This window comes from Orcinus orca, chromosome 5, assembly GCF_937001465.1.
Source record: "Orcinus orca chromosome 5, mOrcOrc1.1, whole genome shotgun sequence".
NCBI classification, from domain to species: domain Eukaryota; kingdom Metazoa; phylum Chordata; class Mammalia; order Artiodactyla; family Delphinidae; genus Orcinus; species Orcinus orca.
The window spans coordinates 41,211,541-41,233,183 of NC_064563.1; the positions used below are offsets into that span (position 1 = coordinate 41,211,541).

Below are 21,643 nucleotides of genomic sequence, written 5' to 3' on the forward strand. Positions count from 1 at the left end.
AGCGATGATGAGAATTGCGATTCCAGCTTCTGAAATGGGATGTCATGGGGGCAGGGGTGGTTGAGGTCACAGGAAGTGCAAGAGAATGACACCTCAGTGAATATGTCACAGTATCATGTCCACACACAGCTTACACTGTTGAAAAGGACCTCAGAGTTTATCCACCCCAATTCCTTACCCCAGTTTAGCCCTTTCTATGTATCTAACACTTTAATGGCAGGTACCTCATCAGACGCTGGGATAACTCCTTTAGTGGCTGGCTGTCTCCTCTTTACCAAAGTCTCCCAGTCAGATTCTGCCCTGGGGTCCCACTCAACGGATCTCTTCCCTGTTCCCTTGATGTTCCTGGCCACCCAGGCTGCAGGTGAGCAGCCTGGAAAGGAACCACCCCCCCCCACCCTCAGGAGAAAGGCTTTGACTGGTCCTGGGCAAGGTAAGGCTGCAGCACCCCCCAGAAGCCAGCTGGCCCCTTCCTGCTGTCTGCCCTGTTCTCTGATAAGCTTCGCCTCACAGATTCCCCACCGGCACCTCCCCGCCATGGGGTGGGATTGGCTACATGGTATCAAGCCCGGCTGTGGACTCCTTTGTGCTGATGATCAGGCTTGGGCCTCTCACCAGGAGCGGCAGGCTGTCTAGGATAATGGGTCTGGCATTCTGAGCTCACATGTTTGACAAAAGCTCCTGAGATGATTTCAGCACACACCCAAGGGGAGAACTCTGCTAGGAGCAATTGTTAAGCCATTTACCAAATATAAAATTAATTAGAAGTGGAGGTAAAGTCTGTCACAGGCAGTGGGCTGTTAATTCTCAGCTTCTGTCAGCCTGAGTTTCCATTCTTTCACAGATACCTACCTTTTTCCCTTCCTCTCTCCTTCTGCCTGTCATTTTCTCCTTCTTTTTCTTCTTCCCTTTCTCAAACATTTATTGAGCTTCTGCTATGTGCCAGGCAGTGTGCTGGGTGCCAGACATACAAGGATGAATCAGACCCAAACTCTGGCCTGAAGGAGCTCACAGACAAGTGAATATAATATTGTAAGTGTTGGAGGTTGTATTAGTTGTTAATTGCTGTGTAACAAATTACTCCAAAATGTAGTGGCTTAAAAACCACACATTATCTCACAGTTTCTCAGGAATCTAGGTGTCACTTCGCTGGGTCCTCTGGCTCCAGGCCTCTCACCAGCTGACATTCAAGTGTTGGCCTGGGCAGCGGTCATCTCAAGGCTCAGCTGGGGGAAGATCCATTTCCAAACTCACTCACAAGCTCCCACATAGGTCAGCTCCTTGCTGGCTGTTGGCTGGAGGCTTCTCTCAGTTCCTTGCCATACGGTCCTCTCTGTGGAGGAGCTCATGACATAGAGGCTGGCTTCCATCAGAGAGAGCAAGTAAGAGCAAGAGAGGGTGAACAAGAGAGGATAGAAGGAAGCCGGAGTCTTTTTGTAAGCTAATCTTGAAGGTGGCATCCAATCACTCACTGTATTCTGTTTGTTAGAAGCAAGTCACTGAGTCCAGCCCACACTCAAAGGGAGGGGATTACATGAGGGTGTGAATACTGGAGGGAAGGGATGTTGGGGGATGTCAGAGGCTGTCTACCATGAAGGTGTTGCCATAATGTCTTTAAAAACATTTAAGTATCAGATCCCTTGGCTGAAACACAGTGAGTTAAAAATGTCAATTACCCTTTTTTTTTTAAGATGCAATGAGGAAGACAGATGAGAAAACTTAAGGAGCATTAGAATAAAGCCCCAAAGGTAGAAAAAAGATGTTTCATTATTCCTGTTTCCTAACTTTGTGAAAATTTACATCTCAGTTTCTGTTTCTAATGGAGAATTGAGATAACCTCAGCAATCCTGTCTGACTAAGCATATTCCTCCCACCCATCCCCCCAAAAAGACCAGTGCCAGTGAGGCAAGTAGAGGATGGTCAACTGAATATTAAATATTCAGTTCCATAGTCGTCCCTATTTAGTTCCAGATAAACTAAGTCTCTACAGCTTGTGATGTATCTACTTTGACTCAATATGTTTTGTATTCATTTCCAAACAGCAAAACCTGCTGCCTTAAGAAGAATAGTAGCTCACACAAAATACCCAAATGAAAGATGTCCATTCAAGAATCTACCCTACAAGCCCTGTTACTATTCATTTACTGTGTCAGATGAGAGAAAGATTGAAGGCATTCGTAATTGGCTGCCTTGGGATAAGGCATTTGAAATGGAGTCAATTGATATTTCAGTATCTGTTCGACCTTATTTATAGGGACACATGTTTCATTCTAAAAGATTAATAATGTATCATACAAATGGATCCTGTGGTGAAATTTAAGACTTTTAAGAGTATATTCACACTTGGGCTATCATTTTTAAAGAAACAAATGCAGATTGGAAAGATCTAAATATTTTATACAGAACACATGACACATCACCAAAGAATCTACTATTTTTAATTTACATAAGTTGCCAGCATTGAATGAGACCCATGTCCTTAGATTCTAACTCAGACTCACAAGCATTAACACAGTGGCCCTGGAAAGCTCTCTAAGAGGTAGGTCACAGATGGTGGGACTGAGGTAAAGGGGATGTACCACTGCCTGGCCGGCATCCTCACTCATGGTCAGTGCTCCACTTGCCTTCTTACAAGGCAGTTAGCTCTGTATGTGTTGACCTACTGTAAAGGTTCTTGTTAATTGAAGTACTGCAGCAAATTCATAGTGGAGGGCTTTTTTTTTTTTTGGAAAAAAATAAAATCATATTTACTCTATAATTCAAAACTTAGAATCATGTTGCTAATTTTGTCAAGGAGTAAATTTGTCTCCACAATCAAAATTCAGTTTGGGAGGGCTTCCCTGGTGGCGCAGTGGTTGAGAGTCCGCCTGCCGATGCAGGGGACACGGGTTCGTGCCCCGGTCCGGGAGGATCCCACATGCCGCCGAGCGGCTGGGCCCGTGAGCCATGGCCGCTGAGCCTGCGCGTCCGGAGCCTGTGCTCCGCAGCGGGAGAGGCCACAACAGTGAGAGGCCCGCGTAACGCAAAAAAAAAAAAAAAAAAAAAATTCAGTTTGGGAGCATTCCATATAATGTACATGTTTTCTGATATTCATCTACAGTCACCTTTAGGGAGTTGATTTTGAAGCCTCAGAACCTCAGATATTGCATCAGATATTTCGTTATTCTAAACTGCTTGCAATTTCACACTACAGAAAATGACCCTGAGTTAGAAAAACATGGAAACCTGTCTTAACACATCACTTACAGAGGGGGTGAACGTGAGCATGAAAACTTTTCATTCTGCAAAACCAGTTTCCACAAGAGGCACATCAGGTAAGCCTAAGGTGGTAACCACAAAAAATAATTTAAATTCTGCCTTCATTTGTCAAATATGATCATTACTTCCAGAACTCATTTAAGTTTGTTTGTGTTATTTCCTTGACCACAGCAGGGATCAGCTGCCCAAGTTGCTGATGGTACAGGAGAGTCACAAAGGGGCTGGGTGACATCACAGTCAGACACTAACTAAACCCGAGCTTTCTGATATTCACTCACTGCCTTTTATAAACCCAGGAAGCTCCTAGTTTTCAAATTTAGATAGTCAGCAGCTCTTCAAGCTCCCTTCCCCTGAGGTTTCCATGCAAATAATACAACAAAAAGCAGCACAAGTTAAATCTGTAATTAACTTGGGAATTTATAGTCACTGACCCCACAAAATACACATTGAGGTTCTAAATAAATTCCCTTACTGGCTGCACAAATTTCTGCAGAAATGTCCTTTACCGCTGTAGAAAAGAAGGTCTCAAAGAGCAATATTTCTCTGAATTTTCCAGCAATGATGAAATCCCACAGAGACAGGACCATGTCGGAGCAGAAGTTATGTGGTGTCAGAAGTAGCTCCCAAGATGAATTTTTTTATCTTGTTGGCTCTGTCTTCCCAAGTTATAGCAATGAGGAGTTCCTTGAACTGCCCACTCAGTTGGCAGAATGCCTCTGGTGTGTTGTGATGTGGTGGGTGTTTTATTTGAAATGGTAGAGTGGAAGAAACAAAGTCCTAATGGCCAAAGTCATGAAATATGAATGTTTTCATGAGCATGTACTTACCACCCCCCACTTCTCTCTCTCTCTCTCTCTCTCTCCCCCTCCTCCCTCTCTCTCTCTCCCCCTCCCTCTCTCTCTGTCTCACACACACACACGCACGCATGCACGCACGCACACACGCATGCGCACGCCCTTGTTCTGAAGACTGGGTTCTGTTAACCAGGCTTGAATACATGCATGCTGGTTCTTAATAAAAATGCTGAAAGTTCTGAATCCTTTGGCTGGTCCAAGAAGAGGCTCATGCTGCAGAGTGGGAGCTTTCAAGTGGAGACATAGGTCAAAAAGAAAGTCATAATATCTGAGCTGTAGGGGGAAATGTTATTTTTATGAGCTCCTCAAGAGTTCCATTTCTTGCTTCTTGTATGTTGTGTAATGTTTCATAAACCTAATGACTCTGCATTGTGTGTAGTATAAGATTCTTACTGTTTTTTCTTCTAGGCAATTTCACTTCTTAAAAAATCGCCAGAGCCTATTTGATGCTCAGAATACTGTTTGATGCTTTTATTTTTTTTTCTTTTGATGAGAACTCTTAAGATTTACTCTCTCAACAGCTTTCATATGTAGCATAGAGCCGTGTTCCTTATATTTTTTCATGTTGTGCATTACACCTCTAGTACTTATTTATCTCACAACTGGAAGTTTGTACCTTTTGAGTATCTTCATCCAATTTCCCCTCCCCCTCTACCCCCGCACCCACCAGCCTCTGGTGACCACAAATCTGATCTCTTTTTCTATGAGTTTGTTTGCTTTGTGAGTATAATTGACCTACAACACTATGTTAGTTCCTATTACACAACATAATGATTTGATATTTCTATACAATGATCACCACAATAAGTTTAGTTACCATCTGTCACCATACAAAGATATTACACAATTATTGACTATATTCCCCACACTGTACATTTCACTACTGTGATTCATTTATTTTGCAACTGGAAGTTTGTACCTTTTAATCTACCTCATCTATTTCTCCCCTCCCCCTAGTCTCCTCCCCTCTGACAGCCACCTGATTATTCTCTGATCTGTGACTGTGTTTCTGTTCTTTTATTTTTATTCCTTGGTTTTGTTTTTGAGATTCTACATATAAGTGAAATTTGCCTATCTCTGATTTATTTCATTTGGCTTAATATCCTCTAGGTCCATCCATGTTGTTGCAAATGGCAAGATTTCATTCTTTATGGCCGAGTAATATGTGTGTGTGTGTGTGTGTGTGTGTGTGTGTGGTGTGTGTGTGTATATATATATACACACACACCACACACACACACACACACACACACACATATATATATACACACCATATCTTCTCTATCCATTCATGTTTTGATAGACACTTAAGTTGCTTCCATATCTTGGCTATTGTAAATAATATTGCAATGAGTACAAGAGTACATATATCTTTTCTAATTAGTGTTTTCCTTTTTTCTAATAAATACCAAGGAGTGGAATTGCTGGATCATATAATAGTTCTATTTTTAATTTTGGGGGAAATCCCTACACGGTTTTCTGTAAGTGGCTGCACCAATTTACATTCCTACCAACAGTGCATGAGGATTCCTTTTTCTCCACATCATCGCCAACACTTGTTATTTCTTCTCTTTTTGTTGATAGCCATTCTGACAGGTGTGAGGAGTTATCTCATTGTGGTTTTGAGTTGCATTTCCCTGATGATTAGTGATGTTGAGCATATTTTCATGTGCCTGTTGTCCATCCATATGTCTTCTTTGGAAAAATGTCTATTCAGATCCTCTGCCTATTTTTTTAATCAGGTTGTTTGGTTTTTTTGATGTTGAGTTGTATGAGTTCTCTGTGTATTTTGGATATTAACTCCTTATCAGATATATCATTTGCAAATATCTTCTCTCATTCAATAGACAGCCTTTTCCCTTTGTGGATAGTTTCCTTCACTGTGCAAAAACTTTAAACTTGATGTAGCCCCATTTGTTTATTTTTGCTTTTGTTTCCCTTGCCTGAGGAGACAGATCCAAAAAAATATTGCTAAGACCAATGTCAAAGAGCATACTGCCAAAGATTTCTTCTAGGAGTTTTATGGTTTCAGGTCTCTAATCTATTTTGAATTTATTTTTGTGCGTGGGGAGAAAGTAGTCCAGTTTCATTCCTTTGCATGTAGCTGTCCAGTTGTCCAAACAGCATTTATTGAAGAGGCTGTCTTTTCTCCATTGTATATTCTTGCCTCCTTTGTTGTAGATTAATTGCTCATATAATGTGGGTTTATTTCTGGACTCTCTGTTCTGTTCCATTAATCTATGTGTCTGTTTGGGGCCAGTACTCTCCGGTTTTGATGACTGTGAATTTGTAGTATAGTTTGAAATCAGGGTTTTTTTTTTTAACATCTTTATTGGAGTATAATTGCTTTACAATGGTGTGTTAGTTTCTGCTTTATAACAAAGTGAATCAGCTATACATATACATATATCTCCATATCTCCTCCCTCTTGCTTCTCCCTCCCATCCCTCTAGGTGGTCACAAAGCACCAAGCTGATCTCCCTGTGCTATGCGGCTGCTTCCCACTAGCTATCTATTTTACATTTGGTAGTGTATATATGTCCATGCCACTCTCTTACTTCGTCCCAACTTACCATTCCCCCTCCCCATGTCCTCAAGTCCATTCTCTATGTCTGCATCTTTACTCCTGTCCTGCCCCTAGGTTCTTAAGAATCTTTTTTTTTTAATTCCATATATATCTGTTAACATAGGTATTTGATTTTCCCTTTCTGACTTACTGCACTCTGTATGACAGTCTTTAGGTCCATCCACCTCACTACAAATAACTCAATTTTGTTTCTTTTTATAGGTGAGTAATATTCCATTGTATATATGTGCCACATCTTCTTTATCCATTCATCTGTCAATGGACACTTAGGTTGCTTCCATGTCCTTGCTATTGTAAATAGTGCTGCAATGAACATTGTGGTACATGACTCTTTTTGAATTATGGTTTTCTCAGGGCATATGCCTAGGAGTGGGATTGCTGGGTCCTATGGTAGTTCTATTTTTAGTTTCTTAAGGAACCTCCATACTGTTCTCCATAGTGGCTGTACCAATTTACATTCCCACCAACAGTGTAAGAGGGTTCCCTTTTCTCCACACCCTCTCCAGCATTTATTGTTTGTAGATTTTTTGATGATGGCCATTCTCACTGGTGTGAAGTGATACCTCATTGTAGTTTTGATTTGCATTTCTCTAATGATTAGTGATATTGAGCATCCTTTCATGACTTTGTTGGCAATTTGTATATATTCTTTGGAGAAGTGTCTATTTCGGTCTTCTGCCCATTTTTGGATGGGTTTGTTTGTTTTTTTGATATTGAGCTGCATGAGCTGCTTGTAAATTTTGGAGATTAATCCTTTGTCAATTGCTTTGTTTGCAAATATTTTCTCCCATTCTGAGGGTTGTCTTTTCATCTTGTTTATGGTTTCCTTCCCTGTGCAAAAGATTTTTAGTTTCATTGGTTCCATTTGTTTATACTTGTTTTTATTTCCATTTCTCTAGGAGGTGGGTCAAAAAAGATCTTGCTGTGATTTATGTCACAGAGTGTTCTGCCTGTGTTTTCGTCTAAGAGTTTTATAGTGTCTGGCCTTACGTTTAGGTCTTTAATCCGTTTTGAGTTTATTTTTGTGTATGGTGCTACGGAGTGTTCTAATTTCATTCTTTTACAGGTAGCTGTCCAGTTTTCCCAGCACCACTTATTGAAAAGGCTGTCTTTGCTCCATTGTATATTCTTGCCTCCTTTGTCAAAGATAAGGTGACCATATGTGCGTGGGTTTATCTCTGGGCTTTCTATCCTGTTCCATTGATCTATATTTCTGTTTTTGTGCCAGTACCATGCTGTTTTGAATACTGTAGGTTTGTAGTAGAGTCTGAAGTCCGGGAGCCTGATTCCTCCAGCTCTGTTTTTCTTTCTCAAGATTGCTTTGGCTATTCGGGGTCTTTTGCGTCTCCATACAAATTGTGAAAGTTTTTGTTCTAGTTCTGTGAAAAATGCCATTGGTAGTTTGATAGAGATTGCATTGCTTTGAGTAGTAGAGTCATTTTCACAATGTTGAATCTGCCAATCCAAGAACATGGTATATCTCTCCATCTGTTTTTATCATCTTTAATTTCTTTCATCAGTGTCTTATAGTTTTCTGCATATAGGTCTTTTGTCTCCTTAGGTAGGCTTATTCCTAGGTATTTTATTCTTTTTGTTGCAATGGTAAATGGGAATGTTTCCTTAACTTCTCTTTCAGATTTTTCATCATTAGTATATAGGACTGCAAGAGATTTCTGTGCATTAATTTTGTATCCTGCTACTTTACCAAATTCATTGATGAGCTCTAGTAGTTTTCTGGTAGCATCTTTAGGATTCTCTATGTATAGTATCATGTCATCTGCAAACAGTGACAGTTTTACTTCTTCTTTTCCGATTTGGATTCCTTTCATTTCTTTCTCTTCTCTGATTGCTGTGGCTAAAACTTCCAAAAGTATGTTGAATAAGAGTGGTGAGAGTGGACAGCCTTGTCTTGTTCCTGATCTTAGTGGAACTGGTTTCAGTTTTTCACCATTGAGAATGATGTTGGCTGTGGGTTTGTCATATATGGACTTTATTATGTTGAGGTAGGTTCCCTCTATGCCTACTTTCTGGAGGATTTTTTATCATAAATGGGTGTTGATTTTGTCGAAAGCTTTTTCTGCATCTGTTGAGATGATCATACGGTTTTTCTCCTTCTGTTGGTTAATATGGTTTATCACACTGATTTACGTATACTTAAGAATCCTTGCATACCTGGGATAAACCCCACTTGATCATAGTGTATGATCCTTTTAATGTGCTGTTGGATTCTGTTTGCTAGTATTTTGTTGAGGATTTTTGCATCTATGTTCATCAGTGATATTGGCCTGTAGTTTTCTTTCTTTGTGACATCTTTGTCTGGTGTTGATATCAGGGTGATGGTGGCCTCGTAGACTGAGTTTGGGAGTGTTCCTCTCTCTGCTATATTTTGGAGGAGTTTGAGAAGGATAGGTGTTAGCTCTTCTCTAAATGTTTGATAGAATTCGCCTGTGAAGCCATCTGGTCCTGGGCTTTTGTTTGTTGGAAGATTTTTAATCACAGTTTCAATTTCAGTGCTTGTGACTGGTCTGTTTATATTTTCTATTTCTTCCTGGTTCAGTCTCGGAAGGTTGTGCTTTTCTAAGAATTTGTCCATTTTTTCCAGGTTGTCCATTTTATTGGCATATAGTTGCTTGTAGTAATCTCTCATGATATTTTGTATTTCTGCAGTGTCAGTTGTTACTTCTCCTTTTTCATTTCTAATTCTATTGATTTGAGTCTTCTCCCTTTTTTTCTTGATGAGTCTGGCTAATGGTTTATCAATTTTGTTTATCTTCTCAAAGAACCAGCTTTTAGTTTTATTGATCTTTGCTATTGTGTCCTTCATTACTTTTTCATGTATTTATGATCTGATTTTTATGATGTCTTTCTTTCTGCTACCTTTGGGGTTTTATGGTTCTTCTTTCTCCAGTTGCTTTAGTTGTAAGGTTAGGTTGTTTATTTGAGATGTTTCTTGTTTCTTGAGATACAGTTGTATTGCTATAAACTTCCCTTTTATTACTGCTTTTGCTGCATCCCATAGGTTTTGGGTCATTGTGTTTTCATTGTCATTTGTTTCTAGGTATTTTTTGATTTCCTCTTTGATTTCTTCAGTGATCTCTTGGTTATTTAGTAATGTATTGTTTAACGTCCATGTGTTTTGTAGTTTTTTACAGATTATTTCCTGTAATTGATATCTAGTCACATAGCTTTGTGGTCAGAAAAGATACTTGATACAATTTCAATTTTCTTAAATTTACCAAGGCTTGATTTGTGACCCACGATATGATCTATCCTGGAGAATGTTTCATGAGCACTTGAGAAGAAAGTGTATTCTGTTGTTTTTGGATGGAATGTCGTTTAAATATCAGTTATGTCCATCTCGTTTAATGTATCATTTAAAGCTTGTGTTTCCTTACTTATTTTCATTTTGGATGATCTGTCCATTGGTGAAAGTGGGGTGTTAAAGTCCCCTACTATGATTGTGTTACTGTCGATTTCCCCTTTTATGGCTGTTAGCATTTTCCTTATGTATTGAGGTGCTTCTATGTTGGGTGCATAAATATGTACAATTTTTATATCTTCTTCTTGGATCGATCCCTTGATCATTATGTAGTGTCCTTCTTTGTCTCTTGTAATAGTCTTTATTTTAAAGTCTATTTGTCTGATGTGAGAATTGCTACTCCAGCTTTCTTTTGATTTCCATTTCCATGGAATATCTTTTCCATTCCCTCACTTTCAGTCTGTATGTGTCCCTGGGTCTGAAGTGGGTCTCCTGTAGACAGCATATATATGGGTCTTGTTTTTCTATCCATTCAGTCATCTATGTCTTTTGGTAGGAGCATTTAATACATTTACATTTAAGGTAATTATTGGTATGTATGTTCCTGTTACCATTTTCTTAATTGTTTTGGGTTTGTTATTGTAGGTCTTTTCCTTCTCTTGTGTTTCCTGCCTAGAGAAGTTCCTTTAGCATTGGTTGTAAAACTGGTTTGGTGGTGCTGAATTCTCTCAGCTTTTACTTATCTGTATAGATTTTAATTTCTCTGACAAATCTGAATGAGATCCTTGCTGGGTAGAGTAATCTGGTTGTAGGTTTTTCCCTTTCATCACCTTAAATATGTCCTGCCACACCCTTCCGGCTTTCAGAGTTTCTGCTGAAAGATCAGCTGTTAACCTTATGAGGATTCCCTTGTATGTTATTTGTTGTTTTTCCCTTGCTGCTTTTAATATTCTTTCTTTGCATTTAATTTTTGATAGTTTGATTAGTATGTGTCTTTGCGTGTTTCTCCTTGGATTTATCCTGTATGGGACTCTATGTGCTTCCTGGACTTGATTGACTATTTCCTTTCCCATATTAGGGAAGTTTTCAACTATAATCTCTTCGAATATTTTCTCAGACCCTTTCTTTTTCTCTTTTTTGTTCTGTGACCCCCATAATTTGAATGTTGGTGCATTTAACGTTGTTCCAGAGGTCTCTGAGACTGTCCTCAGTTCTTTTCATTCTTTTCTTCTTTATTCTGCTCTGAAGTAGTTATTTCCACTTTTTTATTTTCCAGGTTACTTATCCGTCCTTCTGCCTCAGTATTCTGCGATTGATCCCATCTAGAGTATTTTTCTTTTCATGTATTGTGTTGTTCATCACTGTTTGTTTCATCTTTAGTTCTTCTAGGTCCTTGTTAAATGTTTCTTGCATTTTGTCTATTCTGTTTCCAAGATTTTGGATCATCTTTACTATCATTATTCTGAATTTTTTATTTAGGTAGACTGCATATTTCGTCTTTATTTGTTAGGTCTGGTGGGTTTTTATCTTGCTCCTTCATCTGCTATGTGTTTTTCTGTCTTCTCATTTTGCTTATCTTACTGTGTTTGGGGTCTCCTCTTCACAGCTGCAGGTTCGTAGTTCCCGTTGTTTTTGGTGTCTGTCCCCAGTGACTCAGGTTGGTTCAGTGGGTTGTGTAGGCTTCCTGGTGGAGGGGACTAGTGCCTGTGTTCTGGTGGATGAGGCTGGATCTTGTCTTTCTGGTGGGCAGGTCTATGTCCGGTGGTGTGTTTTGGGGTGTCTGTGACCTTATTATGATTTTAGGCAGCCTCTCTGCTAATGGGTGGGATTGTTTTCCTGTCTTACTATTTGTTTGGCATAGGGTGTCCAGCACTGGAGCTTGCTGGTCATTGAGTTCTGCTGGGTCTTAGCATTGAGACAGAGATCTCTGGGAGAGCTCTCGCTGATTTATATTACGTGAGACCAGAAGGTCTCTCTGGTGGTCCAATGTCCTGAACTCATCTCTCCAACCTCAGAGACTTAGGCCTGAAACCTGGCCGGAGCACCAAGACCCTGTCAGCCACATGGCCAGGTACATGGGGGGTTTCTTGCCTTTTGGGAAGTCCGAGGTCTTCTTCCAGCATTCAGTAGGTGTTCTGTAGGGGTTTTTCCACATGTAGATGTATTGTTGATGTATTTGTGGGGAGGAAGGTGATCTCCATGTCTTATTCCTCCGTCATCTTGAAGTTCCCCCTGAAATCAGGGATATGTATACTTCCAACTTTGTTCTTTTTTCTGAAGATTGTTTTGGCTATTCTGGATCTTTTGTGTTTCCATACAGATTTTAGAATTATATGTTTTAGTTCATGAAAAATGCCATTGACACTTTGATAGGGATTGGAAAATTTAGTAATATAAAAAATACAGTTTCTCAGTTGCATTAGCTACATTTCAAGTGAACAATAGCCACATGTGGCTAGTAGCTACCCTATTAGACAGCACAGGTTTAGAACAATGAATCTTTTCATCATTTCAGCCATCATGAATCTCCAAGCGAATGGACTTATTTTAAAGGATTAGAACTTTTGACAAAATGAGGCTTAAGAATTTTTCCTGATTATTCCATATAATCCCTTCACTTAAATCAAACCAACACCATCGATAAATAAAAACCCCCAAATCAAAGGTCATGACATAATTTTGGTTGGTCATTTCTGTCCCTCCATCTGCCAACAGCTGTCCAGAGTCAGATAAGCTCCATTCTCCTATGAGGTCTGCATGTTAGGGGAAGGAAGGAGATAGGGAGAGAGGGAACTGTGCTCTGGACCCTGCACAGGATACCAGAAAGGCCAGAGGAGGAGCCCAGAGGAAGCTGAGGCCCTGCTCATCTCACTGTGTTCTTACCTCCTGCAGTGCCTGTCCATTTCCTTCCCTCATGGTACCTTTCTGTCACTGCAAACAAGCTTATAACAACTTGGATCTCTGAAATTTCCTTGGAAGTCCCTTGGGAAGTGCTAGAAGTTTTCACACAAATTAGAAACCACTGCATATACCAGTGGAAATGATTACAATTTTGGTTTTCCTTGATTTTTTTTCCCAATTTTTTGGAAGAAAGAGCCTGAGCCAGCCTTTGGGTCAGACTTCCATGCCCCAACTTCCCACCTGTGTGGCCTCCCATGAGAAAAGATGGCTTAGTTTCCCCATGGTAAAACATGGTTTTGATGAGAATAAAATTAGCCAGTATTTAAAATACTTCTCAGGAGATCTGATGGATGAAAAGTCCTCAAGAAACAGTAGAGCTTATCATTATTGTTTTATTAGACTATGACCACTTACAAAGTTTATCAACAAAGAACTATATAACCACTATGCACAAAATATGAGTATTTTAAGGGCAGTGCATTCTACAGTACTCAAAAGAGAAAATGCCTTGTATGATGTGGCAAAAAAAAAAAAAAAAATCTTGCGCTTATTTCATATGAATGTACCTAGCAGCAACACCATTCCAATTCCATTCTGAGTAAGAGTATATATTACCTGTAAACCTTCTTTCAAAATTAGATTGAATCGTTCTGTTGGTGTGCATTAAAAATGAATGCAGCTCCTTGCATTGCAGAAAAATAAAAATTCTGCCAGTGGTCACTCTGATTTTCTCTGTGAATTCATGACTTTTTCCTTTTTTTTTTTTTAAAGATTTAATTTTATTTATTTTTGGCTGCGTTGGGTCTTCGTTGCTGAGCGTGGACTTTCTCTAGTTGTGGCGAGTGGGGGCAACTCTTCATTGCAGTGCACGGGCTTCTCATTGCGGTAGCTTCTCTTGTTGCAGAGCACGGGCTCTAGGCACATGGGCTTCAATAGTTGCAGCATGCGGGTTCTAGAGCACAGGCTCAGTAGCTGTGGTGCACAGGCTTAGTTGCTCCGCAGCATGTGGGATCTTCCTGGACCAGGGCTTGAACCCATGTCCCCTGCGTTGGCAGGCAAATTCTTATCCACTGTGCCACTAGGGAAGTCCAACTTATTCCATTTTTGCCAATTTCTTCTCTCCTCAGCTTCCTAGCCAGCACCCTATGGTATCACGGGCCTCAGGTCTGGCTCGGAAGGGACATAAGAGGCCCAGCTTCTATAGCTCTAAGAGAATTTGTGATGACCTTACACCTTGTCCTTCCTCTCCCATAACACGCTGCCATTGGTTTTTAAAGGGATTTCAAAAGGTGAAGCCCTGTGAATAAGCAGTGATTTCCCTCTAGCTCATCAGCTCAGATCAGTGGGCCCTTATTACCTTGAGATTAGAAAGGTCAGTGACCTTCAACCAGGATCCAAGAGGACAAAAATGAGCAAGGACACCAGGAAAGCGACGAATGATTTGCTTATGTAACATTGAGGAAATGATCACCATGGTGTATGTGAACCATTATGTGAATTTATGCCATCTGCAAATGATCAGATTAGATAGAAGTTGTGCATCACCATGTTATGCAATACATAGAGTGTGTCATTATAGATTCTATTTTTGAGCAACATCCTGAGACACTTAACAGATATTTAGCTGCAATAAACTTTCTATAGATTTGTCATAGAAAAAAGTAAAACTGAGAATGTTTCCTTAGAGGCAAACATGGTGTCAAAAACGCCTTGGAAAATACAAGTTTGTATCCTATCCCCCCACGTGCTGGTGGTGACCTTGAGCAAGTCATTTTACCTCATTGAAGCCTCAGTTCCTCATGTAAATGAGCATCAAAATAACTACACCATGGTGTTTGTGTGAGGATTAAACAAAATAACAAATGTGGTTTCCAGAGCTATTCTTAACCTCAAGTGTTTGGGTGATGTTTATTTTAAACATATATAATTTTATTTAACATGAGAAAGTGTTCATAATATGTTAAATGAAAACAGTAGATTACCATATTATTCATAAGATAATCTAAATTTTGTAATTAGATATTCACATCACGGTATCCAGCATGAATTTCTCCCTCAGGCTCTGGATTTGTACCTGCAACTGCCCACTTGACATCTCTGCTTGGATCTTAGACTTGCCGTGTCAAAAACCAAACTCCTGACTCCCCAACCCCACCCAACCTGGCTTTCATCCAGCATTCTCCATCTCAATTAATGACAGTTAATTTCCTCCATCCTCTTAGTTGCAAAAGCCAAAACTTGGGAATCATTCTTGGCTCTTTCAAAATATATCCAAATTCTGACTGTTCCTCGCCTCCTCCACTGCTGCCATCCAACTCAACTCCCATCCCTCCCCTGGGTTACTGCCATGGCCTCCTAACTGGTCCTAATGCTATTTCCCTTACACAGCCTACTTGCAACCCAGCAGACAGAAGGATTCTTTTAAACCCTAAGTTATTTCATGTCACTGTTCTGTGTAGAACTCTCCAGTGCCTCTCCATCCACTCAGAGTCAAAGCCAAAGCCCTTACAGTGGTCCAACAAAGCCCTACCTGATCTGGCACTCCCAACTCCACAATGCTTCCTGGCCCTCTTCATTCTTCCTGCCTCTGCTCACTCTGCTCCTGCCACATGGGCCTCTTGGATGTTCCTGACACAGACCAAGTCCACTCATGCTCCAGCGCCTTGTACCTGCATTTACCTGCCTGTTCTTCCCCAGCCAACCGCATGACTACCCCTTCACCACTTTCAGGTCTCATCTCTCGGAGAGCACCTTCTCAGTGAGGTCTTCACAGCTCCCTATTTCATATAGCCACCCCACCCCTACCCTGTACTCCCCATCCCCCTTCCCTGCATTTTTCTTCATGAAACTTCTCACCATTTGACATTACTAACACTTGGTGTGTGTATATGTGTGTATGTATGTGCATATATGTATACACACATACACACACAAACATATGTGTAATTTGTTTATTTGTTCATTGTCAGACAGTCCCCAGTAGCATATAAACTCCATGAGGGCAGGGATCTCTGTTTATCACTGCTATATCCCCACTACTCAGAATGGTGCCTGGCACAGAGAAGGCTCTGAATAAATATTTTTGGAGTAAGTAAGTGAATTATTTAGCTGTATTTATTAAACAAATGTTTTTGAACCCCCACCCTGTGCCAAGCGTTGTTCCAGGAGGTTGAAATACCACAGTAAATAAAACAGACAAAGAAACTGTTCTTACAGAGCCTTATCTATCTATCTATCTATCTATCAACTATCTATCTCTACCTGTACTTGTATCTATATATCTGTATCTATATGTATACCTGCATATATCTATCTGTTTGTCTATCTATCTATCTATTTACCTACTTATCAAACACTGGAAAATATGTAGTGATGGATTATGGGTGATTTTCCATATTTGTGCCCTTCTGTACTTTCTAAGTTTTCTAAGTTGATGGGTGATTGCTAATCAGAAACAACTATGTGGGTAAGGAAAGAGGAGTGAAGGAACAGTTAAATGCAGAGGAAAACCTATCGTGTGTTTGTGTGAACTCAGTCAAACATCCGACGAAGTATCAAACCTTTGTATTCCTGGTTGGTTGGTTTGTTTGTTTTGGCTGTGTGGCTTGTGGGATCTCAGTTCCCTGACCAGGGATTAAACCTGGGCCACAGCAGTGAAAGCCAGAATCCTAACCACTAGGCAACCAGGGCACACTCTCCTGCTGTTTTTGAAGCAATTGTGGCATTAAAATTAAGAGCAAGATTGCTGGGGACAAATTGTCTAGGTTTTAATCCTTACTGGTTACATGACCTTAATTAAGCACTCTCTGTAGTTGTTTCCTCATCTGAAATTGGAAATAATAATAGTATCTACTTTATAGGTTCATGTGAGGATTGAGTTAATACATGTAAAGTACTTAGAAAAGTACACAACACAGAACTAATACTCAATCAGTGATACACACTATTATTGTTTTGTTGGCATTATAGTTATCTTTATTATTATTGAATAAAGGGGGGCATATTTATTCTCCAGACCATTTCATTTAATTATGCATCCACTGGCTCCTAGAAAAAAATACTGCTTAGAATTTTACTCTCACACACAAATTTGAACAACTTATTCATTGTAATGTCTTCTGCTGGTAAATTCCTTGGGAACTAAAGAACAATTCTTAGAATAGGAGCAGTCCACCCTCAGGAGTCCAGTTCAACTCTTTGAACTGTCTCAGACACGGTCTGTGGCAGCTGATTTTCTGATCATGTGAGTGGAGAGTCAGGATACCGTCTCCCAAGCTGCCACAGAAAGAGCAGTGACAATGAATCTGTGTAATTGGCACTCCAGTGTGAATGCCTGGATGCTCAAGGTGAAGCTAGTTATATTAACTAGAGAAACACTATGTTGTCTCAAAAAAATAATTGATTTAACCCCAGATCACATTTAAGATTTATAACACTACTGTGTATCAGGTGAATATAGGTAACTCTTTGAGAAACTTATTTAAATGCCCCATAGTTTGACAAGTGGTTATACCTTATCAAGTTCAACCTTGCAGGTTTTAGTACTTCAGTACTTTAGTAATTATTTATTTGTTCATTTGTTTGTGCTTCTCTGACTGTATGTCCAGCCCAAACCAATTATATTATTATTTGAAAATGTTTTCATTTAGCATTTTGTTATACTCATTTACAAATAATCCAATTAAGCTGATCAAACATAGTGCTTATTACAGGAAGTAAGTGTTAAGATATCTGTGAATTCTACACTTCAGCAGTTATTTTTATTATAGTTAGGGATGTTTACAAGTGTAGGGGAGGAAAAATGTTCCTCCTACCCTTTTAGATTCTGTGACTGGTCTAACAATAAAAATTGGCTTACGACAGATTACAGGAGAAAAACAAATTTAGTTTTGTACATACAGGAGCCATAAAAATATGAGACCCAAAGGCAGTCCAGCAGTTAAGACTTATATTCCATCCTGAGCTAAGGAAAGGGATGGGGGCTTGGGGCTTCAAAGGGGAGGACGGTAATTCACAGAAAGTTAAGAAAAGCAAATGTTTATCCTGTCATGCAGGTTAAGTCTTCCAGATAAAAAAATACCTCTGGTATTAGCTCCTTTTCTGGGCCAGGCCCACTATCTAAATTCTTTTAGACAGTTAAGAGAGAAGTAAGAGTTTTTCCCGAGTCTGCTGGGTCTTCATTGTTTCAGCTCAAAATAATCCATGTGCCAAAGTGCCACATTTTGGGGTGGCATAAACTGCTCCCCTTTGCAAGGCAACTTCATAATATGGTGCAAAATCTCAACATTAACCCATGTCCTCCAAGACTAGGATGCTCCAAGGCAAGACTCCACGACTGCATTCCCATTTCAACAGCTAAACAGAAGTGACAAACTTCAAGTCCATTGCAGTAGCCTAGGTGCGCTCTGCTTATATACTTGACATTTGAACGCTTATTTTCTCTCTGTTCCACACAATACTTAGCACTCTCTCTGTCACTACCTGCTCAATTCTTGTAATTTTAAGAGCCATGCCAGGGTAGCATGCCAAAGAGGGTACAGAATTATCAGTCTGAAGGAAGTATCAGAGGCAATCTGTTCCATTCCTCTGGTTTCAGGCTGGGTTGGACAATTAAGAGTCTAAACTTGCACAGTCCTTTACCTTCTTCTGAGCAATTGAGATGTTTGCGTGATAAATGAGGTGTATTTGTTTATTTTTTATTTATTTATTTTTGCGGTACGCGGGCCTCTCACTGCTGTGGCCTCTCCCGCTGTGGAGCACAGGCTCCGGACGCGCAGGCTCAGCGGCCATGGCTCACGGGCCCAGCCGCTCTGTGGCACACGGGATCCTCCCGGACCGGGGCATGAACCCGCATCCCCTGCATCGGCAGGCGGACTCTCAACCACTGCGCCACCAGGGAAGCCCAAATGAGGTGTATTTGAACACCAGTGTAGAGTGCTTAATTCTAGTTAAGCTCAGTCCATTTTTCATGTCAGCAGTTCTCCCCTTTAGACCTCAGTTGAGCATGAATCCAAGTCCTTTGATGAATATCAAATGATCATCAGCTCATGACAACATGTATTAGGAATCAATCTGGAGTATGTGCCTCTCAGTACAGAATCAATGATACTTGTGGGTGATTTAAAGCTGCAACGCAAATAAACATAGCCATCTGAATGCGAAAAAGAAGCAATATTCAAAAATCTGTTTCATTAAAAGTCCCTTTGTACTTAACTATCAGAGAAGGTGTGTCCAAGGAGAGATCATGGGAAGGACAACACCCAGGAAGGAGGTAGACTCAAAGCTAAATATCAAACACAATCCATTAGTGATGAAAATGTGAATTGTCCTCTCCTGAAATGAAGTATAATAGTTACTTGAGGGACTTAGACCAGAGCTGTGGAAAGGAAGAGGAAATTCAGGGTTTTTCTAATGTTTGTTGTCCCAGAGACAGGAAGCTAGCCCCAAACCTAGGCTGTGTAGTAAAAGAGTTAAGAGCAGGGCTGTGGACTAACGTGGCCTGGGTTCGTATCCTGCCTCTACCAGTTACTGTGTGATCCCAGTCAGTTTGCCAAAGCTCTTGGTTTCCCATTTGTTAAATGGGAAAAACGTAGTCAGTGGTAGCAATGGTACCTACTTCATAAGGGGGTTGGGATGCTTAATGATAGAACATGTGTAAGGGGCCTGGTACATAAATAGTGTCAATAACCATTGGTTTCTTTTCTCTGTATAGAGTAGAATAGGAGACAAATGAGGGCAAGAGGCTCATCTTCCTCCTGACCTCAGGAAGTTGCTTATTGCCATTAAAATTCCCTTAGCCCCACAAAATGTCAGCTACATTATTCAGGCAATTTTAATCCCCCCAGATTCTCCCTTTCCAATACAACTCTCCTAGCTTTGCACCCCTTTTCAGTGTTTGCTCTTATGCATCCATATTTTTTCACAATTGTTATCATAGTGACTGCATGCTTTTATATTTGGATAGTTCCTTTTTATTTTCCTTTGAGTCTAGGCTCCTGCTGGACCACCTTGTGCTCTTTTGTCTGCTGTGACTTGGGAAGTGACTTGGGGGCCAGGACGAATCAAGCTATTTTGTCAGGAAGAGCCTGAACCCTTTCATCTTGAATTTCAACTCCTGATTGCTCACGATCTTGCAAAGCATTTAGCCCCAGCCTCACCCTTCCCAAAATGAATTAAAATAGACAAGGTCCCACCTCCAAGAGTTTACAATCTTGTACATTCCAAACGGATGCAGACCAGACATGACCCAGGCAAACAAGTTTTGAAAAATTGCAGAAATTAAATTGTACGTGCAGACTGAGAAAGCACAAAGGGTGAACACACTTCCAGCCTAGCAGGGTGGGCTTACTGTTCAGAAAGGCTGGGGCAGGAGGGAGAAATGCTCCTCTTCCAAGCTTTTCTCTTCCTCTCTGTTGAACACTTAGTATTTTGTTCTATACTTGGCCTCTGACATAAAAGTTAATGAAAGATAGAAGTTCTTAGCCCTCAAGAACATGCACGCAATATGGCATTTTCATGAATACTGAAGATGGAAAATAGAAAATATTTATGGTCTACAGTTTCTCTTTTGAGACTATATGTTCCCTCCTCTTCTCCTATCATGTTTAAAATAAATGACAGGATGAGAAGAGGGTAGACTTTGAATAACTGAGCAGAAATTGAAACTGTAGAAGGATGATGCTAGAGGATGGTGGAGGGAGAAATTATGGAATCATGACTTAGTCACTGATTTGTGGTTTGTCTCCTATGCTGAAACATGAACTCCTTAATAGTAAGGATACTGGCAGCCTTATCCAAGTTCCATGCACCTAGAAGAGGGCTGGTCCACAGTAAGTGCTCAATAGACATCCATTAAAAAATAAGAAAATAGAGAACAGAATTTTGACCTCCTGAGGTTGCGGGGTTAATGAAGTTGTGCATGATAGCCTCCCCCCTGCCCCTCCCTGGAATATGGAAAGTATACCAATGCAGCATCCAGCTCTCAGCAGCCCTAATATCTTCTAAGGTCACTTGAGGGAGAACTCCAAATCAGGATTTGAGAATTCCCAGCATCTCGTTCTTTAAATTAACGGGAGGAGCACTCCAGAGCCTGCAGCAAAGACTGCCGCACTGCCACCTGAGCCCACATTTAAAGCTATAATTTGGAATCATTACCTAGTTAGAAGGGGAATCCAGTATCTCTGCATCTTAATTTTGTTTTATTAACATTCAAACAGGAAACCCCTTTGCTCACTGTGAACTTCCATGCAGCATATAGGTTGTGTGTGTCTCATTTTAAAGTCTTAACAGCATTTACATTTAAACCACATGGCTCTCAAGAATAATATTATTTAGCTACTGAGAATAAGCATATAGTTAGCAGAAGGAAGGGACGTGGTCCCTGGAGTATTTCGAGAAACCTGCAAGGGAAGCAGAAAGTCTTAACTGTGTCGTTGTGGCTAATCCAATACCTGGGCAGGTTGATTAGATTCTTGAATTTAAATGGAAAAATTTCGGAGATTTCTGTAGTTCATGAAAGTTCTTTGAATGAATGGTAAGTGCCCTTAACAGTTCCCCTCCCCAGTAAGTGGCATCTCAGAGCCATCTGACCGCCTTAACACAAATCATCTATTTATAAAAAGAAGCTGTCTGGAGAATATGAAAAATCAATTCCCCCCTCAAAAATTGCAGCTGGTGCTATTTTAGTACTTGGCAATTTTGTGGAGACACTTCATTTTCCTTAACAAATTGCCAAATAGAAATGGCTATAGCACAATACCATGAAGGCATAAGAGGGACCCAGTG

General features: G+C 40.3%; 1 protein-coding gene and 1 long non-coding RNA gene across 5 annotated transcripts in view; both read left to right on the forward strand.

The window, feature by feature from the left end:
- KCNAB1 (potassium voltage-gated channel subfamily A regulatory beta subunit 1) overlaps nucleotides 1–21,643 on the forward strand; it is a 427,972-nt gene that overhangs the window by 237,118 nt on the left and 169,211 nt on the right. The window lies entirely within an intron of this gene.
- Nucleotides 124–20,050, forward strand: LOC125964379 (uncharacterized). Of its 2 annotated transcripts, XR_007477355.1 has the most exons (4): nucleotides 124–433; nucleotides 947–1,032; nucleotides 3,194–3,314; nucleotides 19,851–20,050. It is a non-coding gene; the product is annotated as an uncharacterized LOC125964379 (long non-coding RNA). The 2 variants fall into 2 exon arrangements; XR_007477354.1 differs by lacking the exon at nucleotides 3,194–3,314.